The sequence below is a fragment of the Vipera berus genome (assembly GCF_964194415.1).
Source record: "Vipera berus genome assembly, chromosome: W".
Taxonomy (NCBI): domain Eukaryota; kingdom Metazoa; phylum Chordata; class Lepidosauria; order Squamata; family Viperidae; genus Vipera; species Vipera berus.
Window position 1 is genome coordinate 58,979,748 of NC_138210.1, and position 25,096 is coordinate 59,004,843.

A 25,096-nucleotide genomic window follows, 5' to 3' on the forward strand; every position below is an offset into this window, starting at 1 on the left:
CAAACCGGGCAAAGAAATAGACCATGCAGACGGCCTCAGCAGGCTTCCCCTGCCATAATTAGAGCCAGATCCTACTATGGCTGCTTGCATCCTGGCTATCCAGGATTTTCCAGAGTCTCTCCTTCATGCTGGGAGTGTAGCTGTGGAAACAGCCACTGACAAGATGCTTAGCCACGTCTTGAACTGGTTGTAAACAGGAAAGCTTGAAAAATGTCAGGAGCCAAACTGCCAGAGTTTTTTTCATGAGGAAGGATGAGCTTTCTGCCCATAAGGGGTGCATCCTTTGGGACAGTAGGGTCATAATCTCAAGCTCTTTGAGACCCAGGGTTTTAGAGTCTTTGGACGAGGGCCATCCAGGAATAGTCTGGATGAAGGTTCTCACGAGGAGCTACCTTTGGTGGCCTGGGCTGGATAAAGATATTGAGGCTCAAGTTCATATCTGTTTCACATGTCAGCAATCAAGGCCAGAAATGCCACAAGCTCCTGTCCACACACGCTCCATGGTCAAGAATCCACATTGACTTTGCCGGGCCCTTTCAGGGACAACTGTTGCTAGTGGTGGTGCACAGCCACTCTAAGCAGTTAGAGGTCACACCAGTCCAAAATATGACTACTGCCAGGACCATCCAGGAACTGCTCAGGATCTTTGCAACACACGGGCTACCCAACATGCTAGTCTTAGACAAAGGGGCTCAGTTTACCGCTACAGAATTCCAGTCTTTCCTGAGGGCTAATCTGATAAGGCCTGCCATTTCAGCCCCCTTTCACCTGGCCTCGAATGGCCAAGAGAAACGTATGGTCCATATGACCAAAGACTCCTTAAAGAGAATTGTAACCAGCGACTGGCAGCACAGACTAGCAGATTTCTTACTTTGCCAATGCACAGTGCCCTGCACATCAACAGGAAGAAGCCCAGCCGAACATAGATGGGGTCAGCGCTTAATTACTAAGCTGTTTTGGCTGCATCCAGAGTTGTCTCCGACACTGCACAGCCAAAAGCACCGCGACACTTGCATGTTGACGACTGGGTTTTGGCATGGAACTATGGTCCTGGGGAACTTGGGTCTACCAGAAAAGGCCAGCCAAAGGGACTTGGGTCGATCCGAAGCAAGATAAAAATGAATAGATCTTAATGGAATAATAAATCTGCACTTGATAAAGAAAACAGATGAATTGCCAATTTGTATACCAATTTTTTTTAATTCTTTTTTTCCCCAAGAAAGAGTGAGCAAAAGAAGAGGTTTTGGTCAATATTTTGGTCAACATTTTTGAAAAATATTTGTTTTATAATTTATAAAATTCTTGAGAATTTCCATATCCACTTTTCTTATCCTTTTTATGTTATACCAGATTCTTTATAACACTGTATGAGTAAAAATTTTCCTATCTCTTTAATTTCATAAAGAAATATTTTAAAAATGATATTTCACTGCATGCAGATAGCTGTATCTATGCACGTCCTATGGGGGAAATGTTTTAAACAATGGAACATAAATGGGAGAGACTTCTTTTTTATTATTAAGCCTATCTTTAGCCTTGCATGACTCTTTCATGGGCTGCTTATTCTTTCCCCTTATGTGTGAGCACAGCCACTGTGCTGCACATTTCTCATAGTGAACTGATGCAGCAATACCTGCACATGGAAACCAGGACTGCAGTGGTTGATAAAGAGCCTTATGACTCTGTAGATAGATGGTATTGTTTTCATAATTAGAAACCACAGAAAGGACATTACAAATCAAAATCAGAATTGTTTTCTCTTCATTAAACTTTCTCTGTTGTTTAAATCAGGCCTTAAAACAATTACCGTATATACTTGAGTATAAGCCGACTCGAGTATAAGCCGAGACCCCCAATTTCACCCCCAAAAACTGGGAAAAGTTGTTGACTCGAGTATAAGCCGATCCGCCGTTCTGCAAGCCTCCGCCGCCGGCGGAGGCTGGATCCGCGCTCTGCAAGCCTCTGCCGCCAGCAGAGGCTCGATCCGCCATTTTGCAAGCCTGAATACACAGGAATACCCTGTGTGGCCGCGGCTCTCGGGGAAGCCCTGGCTGTCCGCTTCCTCGCTCCACGCTGCCATTCGGGGCCCGCGCGTTCCCCGGGCAAATCGCGGCGCCCAGCAGGCGAGGAAACACGCCCGTTCCAGTCGCCCCCCCTTCCCTCAGGAGACGCGAAGCAAGTGACCGCCCGGAGCTTACCGAGGACTTGCGCGCGGCCGAGGCTTCGGTGCTTCCAGGATCGCGCGCACCTCTCCCAAGCCGCCGCCGTCCGGAGACCTGCCGAAGTTTGGGGAGGTTTGGGGAGGTGCGCGCGCACCTCCCCAAACCTCCCCAAACGTCGGCAGGTCTCCGTTCCTCCGCGCAGACCTGCTGACGTTTGGGGAGGTTTGGGCGCCTCCCCAAACCTCCCCAAACGTCAGCAGGTCTCCGTTCCTCCTGCCGACGTTTGGGGAGGTTTGGGCGTCTCCCCAAACCTCCCCAAATGTCGGCAGGTCTCCGTTCCTCCGCGCAGACCTGCCGACGTTTGGGGAGGTTTGGGCGCCTCCCCAAACCTCCCCAAACGTCGGCAGGTCTCCGTTCCTCCTGCCGACGTTTGGGGAGGTTTGGGCGCCTCCCCAAACCTCCCCAGGTCTCCGTTCCTCCGCGCAGACCTGCCGACGTTTGGGGAGGTTTGGGCGCCTCCCCAAACCTCCCCAAACGTCGGCAGGTCTCCGTTCCTCCTGCCGACGTTTGGGGAGGTTTGGGCGCCTCCCCAAACCTCCCCAGGTCTCCGTTCCTCCTGCCGACGTTTGGGGAGGTTTGGGCGCCTCCCCAAACCTCCCCAGGTCTCCGTTCCTCCGCGCAGACCTGCCGACGTTTGGGGAGGTTTGGGCGCCTCCCCAAACCTCCCCAGGTCTCCGTTCCTCCTGCCGACGTTTGGGGAGGTTTGGGCGCCTCCCCAAACCTCCCCAAACGTCGGCAGGTCTCCGTTCCTCCTGCCGACGTTTGGGGAGGTTTGGGCACCTCCCCAAACCTCCCCAGGTCTCCGTTCCTCCGCGCAGACCTGCCGACGTTTGGGGAGGTTTGGGCGCCTCCCCAAACCTCCCCAGGTCTCCGTTCCTCCTGCCGACGTTTGGGGAGGTTTGGGCGCCTCCCCAAACCTCCCCAGGTCTCCGTTCCTCCGCGCAGACCTGCCGACGTTTGGAGGTTTGGGTGCCTCCCCAAACCTCCCCAAACTTCGGCAGGTCTCCGTTCCTCCTGCCGACGTTTGGGGAGGTTTGGGCACCTCCCCAAACCTCCCCAGGTCTCCGTTCCTCCGCACAGACCTGCTGACATTTGGGGAGGTTTGGGCGCCTCCCCAAACCTCCACAGGTCTCCGTTCCTCCTGCCGACGTTTGGGGAGGTTTGGGCGCCTCCCCAAACCTCCCCAGGTCTCCGTTCCTCCGCGCAGACCTGCCGATGTTTGGGGAGGTTTGGGCGCCTCCCCAAACCTCCCCAGGTCTCCGTTCCTCCTGCCGACGTTTGGGGAGGTTTGGGCGCCTCCCCAAACCTCCCCAGGTCTCCATTCCTCCGCGCAGACCTGCCGACGTTTGGGGAGGTTTGGGCGCCTCCTCAAACGTCGGCAGGTCTGCGCGATGTTTGGGGAGGTTTGGGGAGGCGCCCAAACCTCCCCAAACGTCGGCAGGTCTGCGCGGAGGAACGGAGACCTGGGGAGGTTTGGGGAGGTGCCCAAACCTCCCCAAACGTCGGCAGGAGGAACGGAGACCTGCCGACGTTTGGGGAGGTTTGGGGAGGCGCCCAAACCTCCCCAAACGTCGGCAGGTCTGCGCGGAGGAACGGAGACCTGGGGAGGTTTGGGGAGGCGCCCAAACCTCCCCAAACGTCGGCAGGTCTGCGCGGAGGAACGGAGACCTGGGGAGGTTTGGGGAGGCGCCCAAACCTCCCCAAACGTCGGCAGGAGGAACGGAGACCTGGGGAGGTTTGGGGAGGCGCCCAAACCTCCCCAAACGTCGGCAGGTCTGCGCGGAGGAACGGAGACCTGGGGAGGTTTGGGGAGGCACCCAAACCTCCCCAAACGTCGGCAGGTCTGCGCGGAGGAACGGAGACCTGGGGAGGTTTGGGGAGGTGCCCAAACCTCCCCAAACATCATCAGGAGGAACGGAGACCTGCCGACGTTTGGGGAGGTTTGGGGAGGCGCCCAAACCTCCCCAAACGTCGGCAGGTCTGTGCGGAGGAACGGAGACCTGGGGAGGTTTGGGGAGGCGCCCAAACCTCCCCAAACGTCGGCAGGAGGAACGGAGACCTGCCGACGTTTGGGGAGGTTTGGGGAGGCGCCCAAACCTCCCCAAACGTCGGCAGGTCTGCGCGGAGGAACGGAGACCTGGGGAGGCGCCCAAACCTCCCCAAACGTCGGCAGGAGGAACGGAGACCTGGGGAGGTTTGGGGAGGCGCCCAAACCTCCCCAAACGTCGGCAGGTCTGCGCGGAGGAACGGAGACCTGGGGAGGTTTGGGGAGGCGCCCAAACCTCCCCAAATGTCGGCAGGAGGAACGGAGACCTGGGGAGGTTTGGGGAGGCGCCCAAACCTCCCCAAACGTCGGCAGGTCTGCGCGGAGGAACGGAGACCTGGGGAGGTTTGGGGAGGCGCCCAAACCTCCCCAAACGTCGGCAGGTTTGCGCGGAGGAACGGAGACCTGGGGAGGTTTGGGGAGGTGCCCAAACCTCCCCAAACGTCGGCAGGAGGAACGGAGACCTGGGGAGGTTTGGGGAGGTGCCCAAACCTCCCCAAACGTCGGCAGGAGGAACGGAGACCTGCCGACGTTTGGGGAGGTTTGGGGAGGCGCCCAAACCTCCCCAAACGTCGGCAGGTCTGCGCGGAGGAACGGAGACCTGGGGAGGCGCCCAAACCTCCCCAAACGTCGGCAGGAGGAACGGAGACCTGGGGAGGTTTGGGGAGGCGCCCAAACCTCCCCAAACTTCGGCAGGTCTCGGACGGTGGTGGCTTGGGAGAGGTGCGCGCGATCCCGGAAGCACCAAAGCCTCGGCCGCGCACAAGTCCTCGGTAAGTTTTTTTGTTGACTGGAGTATAAGCCGAAGTGGAATTTTTCAGCCCAAAAAGTGGGCTGAAAAATTCGGCTTATACTCAAGTATATACGGTACATAACATTTAGGAAGAAAGATGCAGCCCAGCAAACCAACACTAGAGGCCAAGATGGAAAATATCTCCACTGCTACCATGTATTTCCCCTTGGTGCTCAAATAGGTTGGAACAAAGGATATCCAAACACTGCAGAAGACCAACATGCTGAAGGTGATGAACTTGGCTTCATTGAAAGTATCAGGTAATTTCCTGGCCATGAAAGCAACTATGAAACTAATAATAGCCAGGAAGCCCAAATAGCTTAGGACACCGTAGAACATAGTCACAGAACCTTGACTGCACTGCAGAATAATTTGTTCAGCTACCAAATCCATGTCAGTGTCTGGGAATGGGGGAGAGGTTGTTAGCCATGTCATGCAAATACCTATTTGAATAAAAGAACAGGAAATGACAATGGAGTTGGACAGTTTCTTTCCCACAAACGTCCGCATCTTGGATCCTGGCTTGGTGGCCATAAAAGCCAGAACCACTGTGACGGTTTTTGCCAACACAGAAGAAACAGCCACTGCAAAGACAACCCCAAAAGTTGTTTGTTGCAGGAGACATACCATCTTCTCAGGATGACCAATGAATAGGAATGCAGAAAGGAAGCAGAGTAGGAGGGAGATGAGGAGAATGTAAGTGAGGTCTCGGTTATTGGCAATGATGATAGGAGTGTTGTGGTTCTTCGCAAATATTGCAAGCACCACCACTGACAGCAAAGAAAACAAAAGAACAAAGGAGACTAAACTGATTCCCAAAGGTTCCTCGTAAGACAAAAATGTCAATGTTTTAGGAATACAGGAATCCTGATTCTTGTTTGGATAGCTTCCTTCTGGACACAAGTAACAATCGTTTGTATCTGAAAAATAAAATGATTGTATGACCATTTGTAGAATATAAAGTATATCAATAATATTATTTACATATTTTAAAAATATGCCCAATTCATTAAACAATTATTGTCTGTACACTTCAATTATTCTCTAGCCCAAAGCTGTCAAACACACCACGTCACGTGATGTGTCACGACGTATTGTGACTTTTTTTGCATTGCCAGAACTGGGGTGGGTGTGTGATGCAGCCGGCCCACAGGTCGGCAGTTTGACACCCCTGCTCTAACCCTTTAAGCAATCTGTTTAACGTCTGTGATATGTTTTAATTTGAAAACTTTGAATAGGTAAATTATCTTTAGAATTCTAATTCTTTATATAACTATATAATTATCCATATAATCTATGCATTTGAACTGGATAGGATAATAATAATCATCTGATTTCTCTTTAGCACGCCCTAACACTAAAATACTGTATCAGTCCTATTTAGAATACTAGTTAAAAAAGAGTCTTCAGGTATATAAGGCTGCATTTGGAAACTGCTACCATTTTGTGAGATAAATCCCAACATAACATTTCTTACCCTCCTTCTCTGAAATTTTCCCATCTGGGCATGGAATGCAATCATAGCAACAAAACGGCTGCCCTTCCTTGATTTTCTTGCTGGTACCAGGACGACAACTCTCAGTACATATAGAAACAGGCTGGGACTGAAGGAGAAACAACAAACAAACAAAGATAGAGCAATTCTGAGCTATCCTGTCAGTTTAAGTTAGGATATAATTAATAATATATTTTTTAATCTGTATGCTTCTCAACTCAGTGGCTCATAACCACCAAACAAAGAAATTACAATGAAATTAATATGCATTTTATTTGTAAAATTGTTTAAATGCTGTCTTTTACTTATGTAGACACTGGCCTACTATGCACAGTATTGTCTAATCCTAACCCTAACCCTAACCCTAACTCTAACCCTAGCCCTAGCCCTAGCCCTAGCCCTAACCCTAACCCTAACCCTAACCCTAACCCTAACCCTAACCCTAACCCTAACTCTAACCCTAACCCTAACCCTAACTCTAACCCTAGCCCTAGCCCTAGCCCTAGCCCTAACCCTAACCCTAACCCTAACCCTAACCCTAACTCTAACCCTAACCCTAACCCTAACTCTAACCCTAGCCCTAGCCCTAGCCCTAACCCTAACCCTAACCCTAACCCTAACTCTAACCCTAGCCCTAGCCCTAGCCCTAGCCCTAATCCTTTCCAAATATACAGTACATAACTGCTACTGTGACAATCTATTGTATTCAACTTTGCAGCTGTTTTGAAAAAAACTGTACCAGCCATTCATGAAATTGTTCCATTGATCATTTTCAGTTACATAAAAATAATGTTTAACCCCGTCTTCTGGTTGATTCATCAAATATATGCCAGTCTCAAGCCTGGACAAATGGGGAAGGCTAGGGAAGATAATGGTGAACTACCTGTAAAAAATCTCAACAGATTTTTTTATGACAATAATATGACTCAGATATGGATACCCACAGTGAACCCTCCAGACTGGAGGGCAACCTGCAAGGTATAGAGAAGAGCAACGGCTACCTTTTGGTAGTCAGGGATTTTATGACATTGTTGAAGGAAAGGCTTCAGAAAGCCCAACAATTGATGGAAGCTACCAGGAAGGGACATTCTAAGTTCATGTTTGCTTGAGTGAAAATGATGCGATCCAGTTTTACAGCAAGCCAAGGAACTTTTAAAGATGGCAATGGGAATGTACTAAGTGATCAGCAGAAGATCAAGAACAGATAGAAAAGATACACAGAAGGTCTCTGTAGCAATTTGACTTACTATCAAGATGACAATGATGACAGCCCAATTAATCATGAAAGAAGTAGAATGGGACATGGTGAAATTGCTGAACTGAAAGATCCAGGTATTGATGGGGCTGCCCTGTGTCAAGAGATATGGTCTATCTGTTAATGGCATCAGGACTGCAAAAGATCTGCTTTTAGCCCACTGGTAAACAAACGTGAGGCCAGAGACTGCTCCAACTATTCATGATTGCATTGATTTCTCATTCAAGTAAGATTCTGCTAAAAATTATTAAACAGAGGCTACAGAATGTCATTGATCAAGAATTACTTGATGTACAAGCTGGCTTTAGAAAGGGGTGCAGCACTCAAGATCAAACTGCCAATATTAGATGGCTCATGGAAAAGGCATGTGAATATCAAAAGGATCTATATATGTGTTTTATTGCTTACAGAAAAGTTTTTGACTGTGTAGAATGCCATAGGCAATTGGCGGCTTTGCATGATCAAGTGCAACCCACTTGATCAGACTCATCAGATCACTGTACACTTATCATGAGGCAACAATGAGAACATTCTATGGTGACACAGATTGGTTCAGGATCCGGAAGAGAGTTAGACAGAGATGTATTTTATCACCATTTTTGTTCAATTTTGTATGCTGAAGTGATCATGTGGAAATTTGATTTGGAACTGCCTGATGTTGGAATGAAGACTAAGGAAAGAACCACAAATAATTTGAAATACTCAAATGATACAACACTATTGGCTGGAAATAAGGAAGACCTGGAAAAAGGACCTAGAAAATCAAGGACAAAAGTGAAAAAGTAGAACTGAATCTTAACATCAGGAGATCTCATATCTATGTCATATCTACTTTAAGAATTTTTTTATGGAAGGATATTAAAGTGATAAAGGGTGAAAATTTTCCATAACTTTGAGAAAGTGAGATATTTAAAATATTGGGCTGCTTAGGGAATGTACAGTATACCAAGTCTCTTAACAAGCTAGGATACTTGCAGAAATTGTGCATTGATTTACCTACTTATGTATATCAATCAAGCTGCATTTCAAGATATCTTTTATGGAAACATACCCCATGTGCAAAGGCTTCTTGGGGATAAGACCTTGTTCCACCATGTTTTGCTGGGACCTAATTTCCTGGGTGAAAAAGTAATCAACCAGAATAAATGGGACCAAGAACTGAGGTAGAAAATTTAATGTTAGAGACATTAAACAATCTCATACATCCAATGTTTAAGTTTGGGCACATTTGTCTCCAGGCAGAGTGCTGGAGATGTATAGTATTTTCCTTTTAGACTTTTCTTAGATCAGGATTAGATAGTCTCAAACAAAAATGGGCTGCTTGTTTCAGCTGTCTGGGTTGCATATAAAAAATGAGCCATCCAATTCCCATTTGAATTAATATCCATCCAAAGATAGTTAAAGCAGGCCTCCTTGCTCAATTTCTGTCTAACGATTTAGTTCAGAAATTGGGGTAAAAACATCATAAATTTTGTACAGTTGCAGTTTAATTGTAAACATTGATTCAAAAAGCACTTTTTGTATGTGTGTTACTGAAATAGCCAAAGAACAGATTCAAATAAGATTAACCAAATCACTCTGTTCATTCATTCTATAATTTATACATTAAAATTTGAAGAAAAGAATGTATGAGAAACCCACAATTATGGAATACAATATTTAAAAAGCAAAATTTCAACTATTTGGTTTTTTAAAAAAAATAAAATGCTATCTGACATTAGACAGGATGTGCAGTAAAAGTTAGCCCGGAAGGAAGACCCTTACTGGGGGACTTAGCAAATGATGTCGGACATTGGAATGGAGAGGGAGGAACCTGCAATGGGTGGGGAGCCTCCCACCAAGCAGATCCCTTGAATACTCCAGCTCCAAATCCTCAAGGTCATCAGAAGAGGAAGTGGTTGAAGAATGCTGCCACAGGCCCAGGTGGTTGATGGGTGTTGGGAAGAAGGAGGATTGGGAGAAGAAGCCAGGAAGGTGATGCTCAGACAAGGCAGTCATCAACCAGGTTGGAAAGCCGAGATAGAGAAGTCTCTCCACCTTAGCAAAGGTGAGGACGACCGGTCACTTCACTCCAGCTGAATGCTGGAATGGGCAATCGACATGATGAAAATAGCACTCGACTCCATGAGAGGAGAGAAAGCCGACCCATGCCGGGACACCCTTAGCCTAAGCTCCACAGAAGGGACAGATGAAGGAGGGTCTTAGCCAACAGACCCAGGGCCTTCCAAAAGCAATATCGAGACTGCAGCCACCGCAGACAGAGATGGGAGATGACACAAGTCGAAGAAGAGGTATTGATCCATTGAGAAGTTCCCACCACTGAAAGTGAAGTACCAGGGGGAGCCATGACACTTGGGATTTTTCCTGACCCAAGTGATGAACTACAACATTCCAAGTGACCGAGCCAGGATTCGCATTGTGCAAGCAGCCCTAGATTGTAGCACGGCAGATTGGGTAATGGACCTACATGATGCGGATGCCCCAGAGGTGCAAAACTTCAATAAATTCATGGCAGCTTGTAGGCGTCAATTCGAAGACCCCATAGCTGACTGGAAAGCACAGGAACATATACAGTAAAGACAGTGAAATGAGGCAGGCTACCCGTAGTGGAATACACCTAGCAGTTCTCAGCTGAATTGGCTGGAAGGCATCCTGATCAGCCATTTCAAGGATGGGTTAAACTACAATATCTATGATGCTTGCATCCCCAGAGGAGACCCCTACTGGCTGCAGTTACATCCTGGTTGAGGAAGCAGAGATCGACCTAGCAAGGAGGCAATGACAAGGGGAGAGATCATGGGGAAGATCGCCATCAGAGCCAACTCGTGACTCGTCAAAGCAACAAAAAGAACCTCAGGATGCGGGAAAGAGGGATACCGTACAGCTGAATGCTGCTCACGCACCCCTGTCTGGAAAACTGATCGAGCTCCAGCCAGAAAACCCTGGAAGACTGCAGTGAAGCTGAAAGAGACTGCCATGAAGAGCACAGATGTCATCAAGTTCCCTGCTTCAGCCCAACGAGGGAAGGAAACTCTGACCAATCCAAGAGGAACGTTCAACTTGTTGGACAACAACTCAAAGAATGAATCCCTCTTAAGTGAACCCATTGCACCCCTCACCCAGACAGTAGAATTATTAGCCTCTGCCATGCCCAAGAAAGTGAAAATCAGGGCATTAATTGACTCTGGCTGCACTCGCTGCCTCATAAGCCCAACATTAGTGGGGAATTCAGGAATTCGGGTGAGGAGGCTGAAGAAACTGATTTCTTTTGTTCAATTAGATGGAAGTGGAACCCGCAGGTGGACTAGAGAATGGCAGAGCTCAGGTTCCCAAAAAAGGAATCAGCCATGGCACCAGCCCAGCCCCGAAACAGTGGAACCCCAGCTGAGAAAACTTTGTGTGTGGGGGGGAAGGAACTACCAGAGATACTGGAGGAATACAAAGACCTGGCTGAAGTATTCAGTGAGGAAAGATGCAATGAACTGCCCCCTCACCAGACCATGGACTGTTCCATAGAAATCCGCCCAAGTGCAAAACTCCCCAAACCCAAATTGTATTCCATGAGCCCACAAGAATTGAAGGAGATGCAGAAATTCATAGTCAAAAATTTAGAAAGGGGTTTCATTCAGCAGGCAAAGCCAAAAACAGCTGCTCCTGTGCTGTTCTGAGAAAAGAAAGATAGGACTCTTCACCTCTGTGTGGACTATAGAGCTTTGAATGCAGTGAGCAAAAGCAATCTACACCCTTTTCCTCTCATGAAAGACATGATGTCCCACCTATCGAAGGGGAAAATCTTCTCAAAGCTAGATTTGAGAGAAGCCTATTACCAGATCAGAATAAAAGAGGGGGATGAATGGAAGACAGCTTTCAATTGCCTCTTAGGATGTTACCAGTTATGGGTTCTGCCTTTTGGGTTACAAAGAGCATACGCAGTATTTATGCAATTGATAAAGCACCTGTACAAAGGGGTGCTTGTTTATCTGGATGACATCTGGATATTCAATGAGAAATTCCCACAGGTGGATCTCTCTTTCTTTTAAAGGGGGCAGGATTTCAGAACCCATATTATTAAGGGGACTCCTAATTCTATTTCTTCTATTACTCTGGGTTCTGTCATACTCATGGAGGGGAGGGGGGACGACACTGCAGGCTGTCTCTTTGTTTTCTCTATATCGATACAATGTATCCCTTTTTCTGTCTCTGCATACTTGCTCTTTGAACTGTCTCTGCTTGATGTCACCTTGGGGGGGAGAGAAAGGAATGTGCCTCCAGCGATATGGCTTATCTCCCATTTCAGAAGGGAAGGTGCAAAGCCTCAACAACACCGCTGCGAGCCGGGGAATTTATCAGCTCTTTCCCACAACGTACTTAACACGTGAGGATTGCCCATTAGAAATGACCAGATAAACTATTGGGGTGGGGTTTGATGGAGACTTGTTTAACCTATTGATCTAAGTGGGAAATCCTTAGATCCTGTTTATTGTGTCTGCTATCTACTTCTCCTAATAAAAGTTCCTTTTGGAAGAAACTGCTTCCACGAGTTTCTTAGGCTGAGGTATTGAAGTGGGCCCTGACAATGCCATAATAATGATGAATTGTTGTAAGTCATCATGAACAATACAATTGAAATTTATACTATAGAAAAGCAAGTTCTAGTTTTTTAGAAGAATATGAAATGAAAGATGTCGAGACTCTAGAAAGGGTACAGAGAAGAGCAACAAAGATGATTAGGGGGCTGGAGGCTAAAACATATAGGGAACGGTTGCTGGAATTGGGTATGTGTAGTTTAATGAAGAGAAGGGTGAGGGGTGACATGATAGCAGTGTTCCAATATCTCAGGGGCTACCACACAGAAGAGGGAGTCAAGCTATTCTCCAAAGCACCTGAAAGCAGGACAAGAAGCAACGGATGGAAACTAGTCAAGGAGAGAAGCAACCTAGAACTAAGGAGAAACTTCCTGACAGTTAGAACAATTAACCAGTGGAACAACCTGCCTCCAGAGGTGGTGAATGCTCCAACACTGGAGGTTTTTAAGAAGAGACTGGACAGCCATTTGTCTGAAATGGTATAAGGTTTCCTGCCTGAGCAGGGGGTTGGACTAGATGACCTCCAAGGTCCCTTCCAACTTTATTATTATTATTATTATTATTATTATTATTATTATTATTATTATTATTATTATTATTATTATTATTATTATTTATCTGTCTATCTATCTATCCATCAAATTTATTTGTCAACTTTATTTGTCAATTTTATTTGGCTTACAAGAAGAACAAAAAGGCAACACAAACATCTGACAATTATAAATATAAAAACAGATTAAAATGAGAGAAATGAAAACTAGATAAAAAAACGAGTGGTTGCAGGGGAGAGGTAGTGGTATCTTTTTTGTTGGTGCACCAAACACCTCCAGCCAATAGCTTCTCCTTCAGGAGCCCATGCCAACTCCCATAACTAGATTTTAAGGCTTTTCTAAAGGCTAAAAGAAAGAGGGGAGATCTCATGTCCTGTGTTAAGATGTTCTAAAGCAGGGGTGTCAAACTCACAACGTTACATGACATGTCACGATGGATTGTGACTTTTTTTCCATTGCCGGTAATGGGGTGGGTGTGGTTTCACCATGAGGCATCCGGTCCGTGGGCTGGTAGGTTGTCACCCCTGTTCTAAAGGGTGGGACCTATAACAGAAAGGTTCTTCTGATGAGTCTCACCACCTGAAATTCCTTGGCTAATGGGTTAGCAATAGGCCCCTTCTACCAGTAGAAGTGGGGCAGCCCAATCTCATTGAGAAAAGGTGGCTCCACAGATATTATATCAAGTATTTTCTTTCATCATAGTAAATAATTCCTAAGAAATTCAGCTGAAGCAACAACTTTGAGACATTATTGGTTGCATAATAGTACATGTTCTTATTTGATCAGATCTGAATTAATCATTTTATCCATCTAGCTAAAAAGTAAATTTGCTATAAATTTTCCAAAGTATCCCACCTGGTTAAACCAACTGTGCCAGGTTATGACATCTTCATTTATGGTGAATATTTGGTCTGAAAAAATTGCAGGGTTTACCGTCCCAACTTTAACTCTAATGAAGGATTCGTTAGAAGAAACAATCCAGTTCAGTATATCATATCCAGCTAGTAATTCTCCATTGTTGTCAATAGAAACCAGATCCCCAGCACTGTTATTAAATGAGAGACCTTTTAAAAAGGAGTGCAGCTAGATGGGAAAGAAACAAAAAATAAAAATTAGAAAAAGGTGTTTAATTTTGGGGGGGAAGTCTAAGAACAATTTGGTGCAGTGGAAGGAATAGAATAGAATAGAATAGAATAGAATAGAATAGAATAGAATAGAATAGAATAGAATAGAATAGAATAGAATAGAATAGAATAGAATAGAATAGAATAGAATAGAATAGAATAGAATAGAATAGAATACTTTATCTATGTAGGTAAATATACCTATATATAAGACAGTAAATTATGTTTTAGGTGTTCAACTGATTGGTATCGTGAGGGAAAACACTGTTTCTGTGTCTAGCTGTTTTGGCCTGCAATGCCCTGTAGCTGCATCCTGAGAAGAATCGAAACAGTTTATGTCTAGAATGTGAAGGGTTAATCCATCAGGATATGATGTGGCTAACCAAATCAGAGAAACTTGTGTCCTTTCCAGAGATGGGAACGGAGATCAAAATGAATTCCTATAATTGAAACTATGGGGCTCATTTTCCTTTAAAGAAATAATGTTTTTCTTCAACATGATGCTCAGTCCATTACCTGCCATGAATCTTGATTTTGAAGCTTCAGCCTCCCTTTATTTGCCACTGACCGCTGGGCAGATCTGGATGAAATCATGGCATGCAAAGCATAGGCTATTGCATAGACAGAGTTATAAATACTGTAGCTGTGACCAGTCATTCTTTTTTCAAAAAAGGTTATAGGAAGATCTTCCAGTTTCTCTTCCCCTGTGCAAACATCACCAGCTACCTCACCTACATTTAACGTTTTAAATGCATAAACAAAGGATTGCTGCCAAAAATCCTTGATAAATCCATCTTCTGTCATGGAAGGATTTCTACTTTCAGTAAATGACTGGAATCCTGGTGGGTCATTGGCATGAATTGTGAAGGACAGAGCACCATTCATTATGTCAGTATCCCAATTTCTCTGATATACTTGTGAGTTGAGCTCCACTTGTGCTGTAAATATCCATACTTTACCTTTGACAATATTTGTTATGTTTTTTCTTGATAAATATGCTATCCATCTCAGCCTTACCATAGTATAAGATTCTCCATAAAATATCAGAACATTAGTATTGCTATCCATAACTTTATCATGTATTTCTGCACCATGGTTCAACAAGTCATAAATTTCATGAACAGTTGTTATTTCACCAAATCTCTCTATATATGAAAAACAGATGTTGTGCTGGGACAATAATGGAACAATCATTTCTATAACCCTTTCTCCATTGTCATTGGCTATTACAGCTACACCAATCCATGTCCATCTGAAATGGAGAAGCAAAGACAGAATCCCTTCATATTGAAGTCTTTCCAGTGGGCTCATCAGGAAGAAAATAAGGGCTGGGGTTTTATAATTCATAATAGGACTTGAGCCATAGATAAGCTGCATAAGGATAGAGAACAAAGGAATGGGATAGAAAAAGAGTCAATTTAATTGTTATTTTCAAGCTTTTTAAAAACATGTCATATGTTTGTATAGCAATACAAGAAATGCTTATGTGAATGAGCAAAACATAGCATTGCTGAAGTTAGAATGAAAGGACAAAAAACAGAGATAAAGCAAGGTCTACTGCTAGAGTGGATGAAATATGGCATAATTTAGAGAAAATTCTGACAGTCCCTCTGAAGAGATTATATACACCCAAGATAATCTCTTCATTCACAAATAAGCATGTTTTGAGCAATTTTAAATGCAGTATAGTATTATCAATTGAATGAATGAGTGAATGGTATTTTATCACAAATAGCTATGTCTGTTACATTTAGTCTTTAATATTAATAGTAATGGTTATTAATATTTGCTTAATATTTAATAAGCAAATCCTATCTACATCTAGAAGGGACACGGTGGCTCAGTGGGTTAGGACGCTGAGCTTGTCGATCGGAAGGTCGGCAGTTTGGCGGGTCGAATCCCGAGTGCCGTGTAGCAGAGTGAGCGCCTGTTACTCGTCCCAGCTTCTGCCAACCTAGCAGTTCGAAAGCACGTAAAAATGCAAGTAGAAAAATAGGGACCACTGTGGTGGGAAGGTAACAGCGTTCCGTGCGCCTTTGGCGTCTAGTCATGCCGACCACATGACCACGGAGACGTCCTCAGACAAGCGCTGGCTCTTCGGCTTTGAAACGGAGATGAGCACCGGCCCCTAGAGTCGGAAACGACTAGCATGCATGTGCGGGGGAACCTTTACCTTTTATCTACATCTAACTAATCTTCACTCACTTATAAATAAGATAGATTAATTGCTATTTTTAAATAGAGACTGCTAAGTATTTGGTTCTTGCAAGCATTCAGTGAGACAAGGTGTTCAAACAGCAACAAGTTTATTCAGAGTTAGAATATAACAGAAGCAAGCTAATAGCTGCTGCACAGCTATTTATATGGTTGGCCTCTAGGCAGCGACCAATAGATTTAAAGCAGCAGTTTTCCACCCCAAACCTACTTAACAGACTGGAGACAGCAAGTCTAGCTCAGCCCAGCAACTTACATAAGATACAAAAGTAGGTCAGCCATTAAGCAAACAGTCATGCATAAAGCAAGTGAAAACAACATACAAGGCCAATACATTACAGTGACAGTTGAGACTTTTTAACTTGGCAGCCCTCTACTTCACTGAAACCTGGATGAACTACTTGGTTAATGATAATTGTTTGCAAATTCCAGGATTTCAGATTCAAAGAGCAGATAGAATTGCAGAAATGTGCAATAAAAAGAAGTGAGGGTGGGTCTCTGCTTTTATATCAACAACTGATGATGTAAAAATGTAACCACATGAAAGAAATTTTGTGATGTGGACTTAGAAACATTATCAATCAATTGCAAGCTGTTTTATTGTCCATGAAATTTTCCACATCTATTCTACCTGCTACGTACATTTCATTATAAGCTTGCATAAACAATGCATTACAAACTCTAGCTGATGAGATTCTGTGCGATCAACAAAAATATCCAGAGTCATTTCTCATTTTGTTAGGAGATTTCAACAGTGCTAATATAAGCCAAGAGCTACCAAACTACATCTAGCATGCCAACTGTCTTACTAGAGGCAAACCTATTTTAGACCATTGTTATACTACATAAAAAGATGCTTATCAGTCTTTACTATGAGCAGCTGTGGGACACTCTGATCACTGTATGATTCACCTTGTACCTATTTATAGACAAAGGCTTAAAACCATAAAACCAGCAATTAAATCAGTGAAGTTTTGGACTGAGGAGGCAGTGTTAAAGCTACAGGTTTGCCTTGACTGCACAGACTGGAACATTTTTAAAGCTACTTCTGCAGACTTGGATGAACTCACAGATATTGTGACATCATATCTTAGTTTTTGTGAAGACCTATGTGTGCCAATCAGAAGCTTGTGAATACACAGCAATAATGAACCTTGGTTCACAGCTAAACGTAAGCAGCTACATCATGCCAAAGAGGAAGCATACAAAAAAGGAGATAGAATGATGTACAATCAGATCAGGAATGTATTAACAAGGGAGATCAGAGCAGCAAAAAGAAGCTACTCTGAAAAGCTGAAGAATCAGTTCTCAACAAATGAACGAGCAAATGTGTGGAAAACCCTTAAAGATATCACTGGTTACAGCAAACTTCCTTCCCAGGCTGAAGAGAATCAACAATTGGCAGATGACCTGAATGAGTTTTACTGTAGGTCTGAGAGGAAACCACTGTGAACTATAGCCATCCTCTCCATCTCAGATACACAAACAACAGACAAGTCTCCTACAACTGACCCCATCCCTGTAGGCCCCCATTTCTGGTGATCACAGAAAAATATGTGTGAGGTTTATTTCACAGACAAAAGCTTGGAAAAGTGACAGGCCAGAAAAGACAGCACCTTCTTGCTTGAAAGCTTGTGCTGACCAACTGGTCCCCATCTACACCCACATCTTTAACAAATCATTAGAAATGCGTTATGTTCCTTTTTCGCCGATTTCAGCTTGGCATTCAATACAATCATTTCAGATATTCTTCTCACTAACTGACCCAGCTAGCTGTGTCTGATCACATTTATAATTGGACCATAAGGTTTCTAACCGATAAGAAGCCGCAAGTGAAGTTAGGCAAAATCAAATCAGAAACCTGCACAATTAGCACAGGTTTCCCCCAGGGCTGTGTGCTGTCTCCATTATTTTTTCTCTATATATCTCTATATTTTTTCTCTCTGTATCTCAAAGGATCTCCCTGTTAAAGTACTGAAGATTACAGATGATACTACAGTGATTGGTCTCATTCAAGACAATAATGAATCTGCATACAGATGGGAAGTTGAACAACTGGCCCTGTGGTGCAGCTGGAACAATCTTGAACTGAACACGCTCAAAACTGTAGAGATATTAGATTTTAGGAGAAGCCCTAAAGCCCTCTTCTGCTACAGTTGTGGTGAGGTTACACTGGCATCTCAAAAGTGCAGTGGTAAAAAATGCATACCATCTATATCTTTGATGGAAAATAGGGAATCAGGACAAGAGTTGGGCCCCTCATTTTTCCATGCCCGGCAATGGAAAAAAAACTCGTGATGCATCATGACACGTCACATGATGTTGCAAGTTTGATACCCCTGGTCTAGACTCAGATGATGATAAAGATGATTAGCAGGATGCAACTGATCCGGAGCCATCTGTGTCAGAGGACCCAAACTTTAGCTCACTGTATGCTCCTACTGAACCACATCTAATTTCACAGAGTGAACTAAATGACCTGGTCAGGAATTTGGAATTGCCTAAGAGTAAGGCAGAAAAGATGGAAAAGCATGAAAAAGTTACATGAAAAACCAATAAATGAATGGAAAGTTATGTTATTGGTATCAACAAAAAGATAAATTTAAAATGTTTGGTGTGGCACTATTCTCATTGCTATATCATATTTTGTAGAAAAGTTATAGAGCATAATCGCACATTCCCCTGATAATTTTGAATTATTTTGATGCAATTTTGACCTGAAGCTGTATCTTGGGAACTGGAGCCATTTAATACCCAGGACTTAATCTTCCTTTATTAGTGACCCAATTCTGGTAAAATTTAGTTACTTTAATTTCTGAGGCTTTGTCCTCGTGGACCAATGTAACTAAGACTGCAGAGAAAAATAATTGCAACCAGCCTACCTTCCATTGAGGACCTGTATACTGCACAAGCCAGAAAGAGGGCTGTGAAAATATCTACAGATGCCTCACATTCTGGACATAAACTGTTTCAACTTGTTCCCTCAAGATGACACTACAGGGCATTGCATGCCAAAACAACCAAATACAAAAACAGTTTCCCCCCACATGCTATCACTCTGCTAAACAACTATTTTCCACAACACTGCCTATGCCCTGGGATGTCAAACCACCTAGTAGGATTGTATTATCTAATATCCTTCTCATCTTTCCTATTACCTATTTCCTTAGCTTCTTATGATTATAACTTTGCTGTTTGTATCTCATGATTTATGCTGATTGTCTTTATTTAGTATTCTAATTTTGCTTATCCTATGGCCATCACTCAATTTGTATCTTATGATTTATGATGATTGTATTTTATGATTATGATCATGAGTGTCAGTTGTTGCTTTTATGTACATTAAGAGCTTATGTACCAGAGACAAATTCCTTGTGTGTCCAATCACACTTGGTCAATAAAGAATTCTATAATATAAGTACTTCAGGAAATGTTAGATAGATTGGTATTCTGACTGTTATATTTTTTGTATGTCAGAAATATGTGATAGAGTTTTGTGTACAATTCAGGACAGTTGTAAGAATTACCGTTGCCCAGAAAATCCCCCTTCCCTTTTCTTTATTGTGAATTTGGTTTCCAGATTCATTTCCATGAAGAACTCTAAGTAGGGAAAATCCTGAATTGAATTGAATTGTTAAAGAGACCCTTGATTCTGCAGAAAGTTTTTAAGCTCCTGGCCTTTGAAATGTTTTGGACAGTCTTTCCCCAGTCTTCTTTTCATATTTCCATTTTTCATTATCCTTTTTTCTTTGCATTGTAGTATGATTCGTGTATTTATTATTTACAGTGTATTGTCAATGGTTTATGTTGTATAGTTTCCACATAAGACTTCAAGAATAATTGATTGTGGCTGCAAAAAATACATTTAATGAATAAATAAAATATTCATTTTACAGGAGCTATAGATGGTGTACACTGTACTTGCTTCCTCATTCACCTTTTGTGTAACCGCTTTTGTATATAATCTGTGTACTCATCTCTAGAATAATATCATTGTGACCAAAGATTATGTAACTATATCTTTGTAAAATTAATTATACTAGAAGATATTTTTGTTATTTGGGTTACACAGTTCTAACATGACTGTGCAAATATTTCAAGGCCATTTATTCAGAAAAAGAATTCATATTTTTCATTCATACCAAAGTAGTTTTTTTTTCATAGGTTAAAATTCTTTAGATTGTCATTGTCCTTCTTTAAAAAAAAGTAATAAAAAGTAATGGGATGTTAACAGAAAAGAAGCCCATAAGGTACAATGTTATTTATAAGAATCTGAATTTCTACCAAATGAATTTGAGAAATTCTAACAAGTCAGGTATGCTCTGTTTCTTACCTGTGGGATCTTATAGATGTCCAAGAGAATTGCAATGTGAATGGAAGCTTTGGAGTCTAGTCCCCCAATCACTGAAATCAGATGATTCTGGGTACCACAGATATAGTTGGGAAAAAGGGTTTTCTTGTTGTAAATCAGTAACATTGTGGCATGGTATGTTTTCTGGGCGTTGAAGTAACTGTCATAGATGTTGAAGCCAAGAGTGAGATTGGATAAGATCTGTGCGTTTTTATTGATATCCTTGACTGCAAATGCCAGGGCCACAATATTTTGATAAAATTTAGGAACTAATCTGAAATAGAAGATAAATTGAAAGTCAGGTAAATATTTAAAACATTTTTTAAAGAAAAAAATATTGTATCACATGTTATAAGTCTCAGAATATTTATTCTTATTAACATGTATATGAAACTGTTTCATAAAACAGTTATTTCATACAATATAATATATGGAAACTTAGCAAATAGTATTTTGCAGGTCTACTTATGCAAAGTGTCAACTTTATTGCAAATATCTACATAATCCATTTGTATTTTTTTCTCTTTTGGAAATTCTGTTGTTTTTTATATGGTATAATCATAATTTATATTAATAACAGCTATTCACATCATTAAAAGTGTGAAGAAATCCCACATTTTATTAGAAGTATTTCAATGATGTATAAATCAAGAGGAAGATAATCACAAGGAAGAATGTGTAAAATTTTCAGAGAAGAATTAAACTTTGCCAGATCTATCTATATAGAACAGTAACAATTTCAGTGAATTTTTCCCTTAATAGTCTGGCCCATACTTATTGGATAACATTGGATAACTGTCTGGGGAAAATAACAACAACAAATACAAATCTCCAACACTTTGATACAATTTTAAACAGAGTAGAATAAATTAATTATGATCTATTAGCAGTTCGTACTGTTAGACATGTAGAACTAAGCATAAAATACTAACTGCAGTTTCTGCAGTTAGAAGACATGGAAATGAGCATAAAATTCTTACACAAGATCTTCAAGCAATGGTGGTGGTGGGACTTTGCTGAACTCTAGGACACCATGCACGAAAGCAGCTAAAGTGACAATGCCACCCACTATGACATCACCTGATTGATAGTACATATGATATGGATCGTGAGGACTTTGAACTCTACATTTGCCATTATGTGATTTAGAGAGTGAGAGATAAAATAAGGCTAGTGAGAAGGTGATTAAAGCTAACATTCTTGGAGAAAAGCCAGATTTTCCCCTAACATGTAAATTCTTCTTGCTTCTTTGATGACAGTGACATTACGATTCTGGTAACAAAAGGTGGTTATAAAGCAAACCTTAGAAAAGAGTAAGAAGCCTCCACAAATGATGCTGTATCATTGTAGTGACTTCATTCTATATAACATGAAAAAAGTTGAGATATTTATAATATTCTTCATGCTTTGTTCTTCGACACTGAAATTCTGTCTCTGGTTGAAACTAACTACCATCCTTTCAAAACTAAATACGTATGCAATAACTTTATGTATCCCAAGAGACTTGTGCTCCATAGAGGGGTCAGGTGCAGCTTTTAGCTGTTCTGACAAACACATTGTACTAGAATGATGTTGTTGTAACACTGCTGTCTTACATGATCATGAATGTGACTCTAATATTTGGACAATATTATAGCTGATAGACAATATGAATGAACTGTAGAATAGAAGGTGATAGTTTTAAGCACAGCTCACTAACATCTCCTTACATAGGGCCTATGTTCTCTTGATTTCAGTCAGACCCCAAAGCCTTGTTCCCCAAAATTTATTCAAGTACTCTGGTCATTTTTGAATGAGGTGTTGTGCTGCTTTCAATACTGCTCAACTTTCTCATTGCACAGGCCATTGTTTATTATTTATTAATCTGAAAGATTTCTTTCTGTCATATATTCTTAGAGTTCTGAACATACTGTAATATCAATAAAGCTCAGAAGGATTTCTTTTGTAAAAAAAGGAGATTAAATTATTTATTAAAAATTAGGACTTTTTATTATTAAAGATAATATCTGAGAGACATAACTAAAGAACTTCAGCAACTTCTGGATAGTTGTCAATGAAGAAATGAAAGTAATCCAATCAGAAGAGTTTTTAAGATCTTTAGAAACCATCATGTCAGTCTATGAATGGGCATTAATATATTTTTAAGAGATGATGTATGTTTTGTGGCTTTAATCATTGGGCTTTGTGAGGTTAACGAAGAGCTTGGTTACAAGATCAACAACTACTCTTCATCTCTCACATGAGCTGGATGTTTCAGGATTGTAGATTGCTGGCAATATCCATGTAAATTATTTACAATGATCTAATTAGAAGACAAAAAAGCCAAATTATCAACATAAATAGCTAAAAGACTGCTTTGCCGAGAGCTCAGAAATACATTTTTGCATACACATATAATAGATATTGAATAAATTGGATACAAAAAATACACAAAAGCATAGCTCAAAATAAAGAAAGAAATAACTCAGTATTTGCTTAAATTATTTCAACTATATTAATATATCTCAACTTTCATTGACAGAAACATTCTTTGAGACTTTCACAGCAGGAATTAAATTTAGGAAAATTAGGATTTCAATCTTATCATTCAACATTTACTTTAACCATCACATCCCTTTGAAAAGGAATTCCAGATTGCACTACCCACCTTTGCTTCACTTGTCAGCTGATATATTAGCCTACTAAATTCTGGCAAATTTTGGGATCCTGGTTTATAAGATTCAGTTTCTTTAACACTTCCAAATGAATATTATGAATATTGGGCTAACTCTTTCAGCCATAAAAATCTGACATCATCAGTTAATACCAAATTAAATATTGCAAATAAATCTGAGTGTTTTTACACAATATTATTCTTATTAACTTAATTTTGATGGAGCCTTTTTATCACCTTTTATCAGCCTTTTATGTAGTTACATAAACTACTGACATTTCCAAAGCTTCTGAAGACTTTCACATTATGTTTGTTCAGAAAAACTCACTTTGCTCTGCATTTTGCAAAGCAAGATGAAGATCCTAATCATGCACAAACAAACACAAAGTAATGTGCAGGCATTTTCCAAAGCAACTATGTGACCCTAATGATAGAAAAGTTTGCTTTCATCTCTGCTGCTAAGAGTTGAAAGAACCCTTCTGAAGTTTCTCTTAGTAGCCATACAACAAATGCTTCATCACAAAGTACAAGAAAGTCATTTGTTCACATTGTAATTTCTTTCTCTTCATTATGTGTTCTCTGTTGTTCATATCGTCTTCAAGACAATGACATAACATTTGGGGAGAAAAATGCAACCAAAAAACCTGCGCTATAGGCTAGGATGGAAAATATCTCCACTGCAACCATGTATTTCTAGTTTATGGAAGAACTGGTTTTAATCCTTGTTCTTAACACTGTATGACATGTATATAAAATATTGGGCTACGAATATAATACTGATGTTTTACTGATTAAAATCTTATATATGCATCCATTGAAAAGACTGATATAACTGCCCATATTACGAACCACAACCCTGGGTGGGTCACAAAACAATAAAAACAGAAAAAACCAAACAAGTTAAGCAACCAAAATAAAAACTCCTGGTGCTTAGGACAACACTTTCTCACACATCAGCTATGAAGTTGTTCTAGCCTCAGTCCACCCCAGTAATTATTAGAAGAGCCAGATCTTCAAGGTGGCAAGCATATCTAAAAAACCTTCCTCCTCCTGTTTTCCTCACAACAACAATCTTGTGATGTGGGTTGGGCTCAGAGAAATTGATTGGTCCAAAGTCACCAAACTGGCTTTCATGCCTAAAGTGGGACTTGAACTCATGGTTTCCTGCTTTCTGGCCTTAATGACTAGACCAAATTGGCTTGGTTCAATTCAACAAAAACTATTTATTTTTATATCATAAAGGATGTGGTGATGACTTCCCCAGATGCTTCCCTGGACAGTAGTCGAGATGAAGAAGAATTGCCTTCTCCTCCTGATCTGAGAGCATGTAGGGCTGAGAGGAGACAGGCACAATGAAGGCTACTTATGAGGAGGTAGCCTTGCCCCTCTTGATGAGCTGCACTGGGAAGCAATTATTTAGGTCAGCAAGGTGAGTGAAAGTACGCTGGGAACAACGTGTCAGTTTCCTTGCTGTTTGTTCTTAAGCTATTGTGATACTTGCCTTGACTCTCAGACTGAATTCTGTACCCTGAACTTTGGATCATGTCTCTTGAATTCTGGACTTGCCTTTGCCCTGTGGACCTGCCTTTACCTCATGGACTTGCCTTTGCCTTGTGGACTAGCCTTTACCTTGTGGGCTGACCTTGGTTTATGGGACTTGCCTTGTCTCTGCACTATGGACTGGGGCTGGCTTCTCTTGAGTAGCTTGTTGAACTCATTGGAGCTGTGCTGATTTTGACAAAGGGAAATTGCTGAGGAATATTCAGGCTTGAAAGATTCAATGAAGACTCCTAACTTGTGGTGTATCT

General features: G+C 42.0%; 1 pseudogene across 1 annotated transcript in view; it reads right to left on the bottom strand.

Moving 5' to 3' along the window:
• Window positions 1-25,096, bottom strand: part of LOC308676327 (vomeronasal type-2 receptor 26-like) — a 41,468-nt pseudogene that overhangs the window by 15,698 nt on the left and 674 nt on the right. Inside the window, exons 2-7 of the transcript in view lie at window positions 24,918-25,094; window positions 22,861-22,937; window positions 21,616-21,759; window positions 20,618-20,909; window positions 14,587-15,441; window positions 13,802-14,029 (exon numbers count right to left, since the gene is read on the bottom strand). The product of the transcript in view is annotated as a vomeronasal type-2 receptor 26-like (transcript). The remainder of the gene's footprint in view (window positions 1-13,801; window positions 14,030-14,586; window positions 15,442-20,617; window positions 20,910-21,615; window positions 21,760-22,860; window positions 22,938-24,917; window positions 25,095-25,096) is intronic.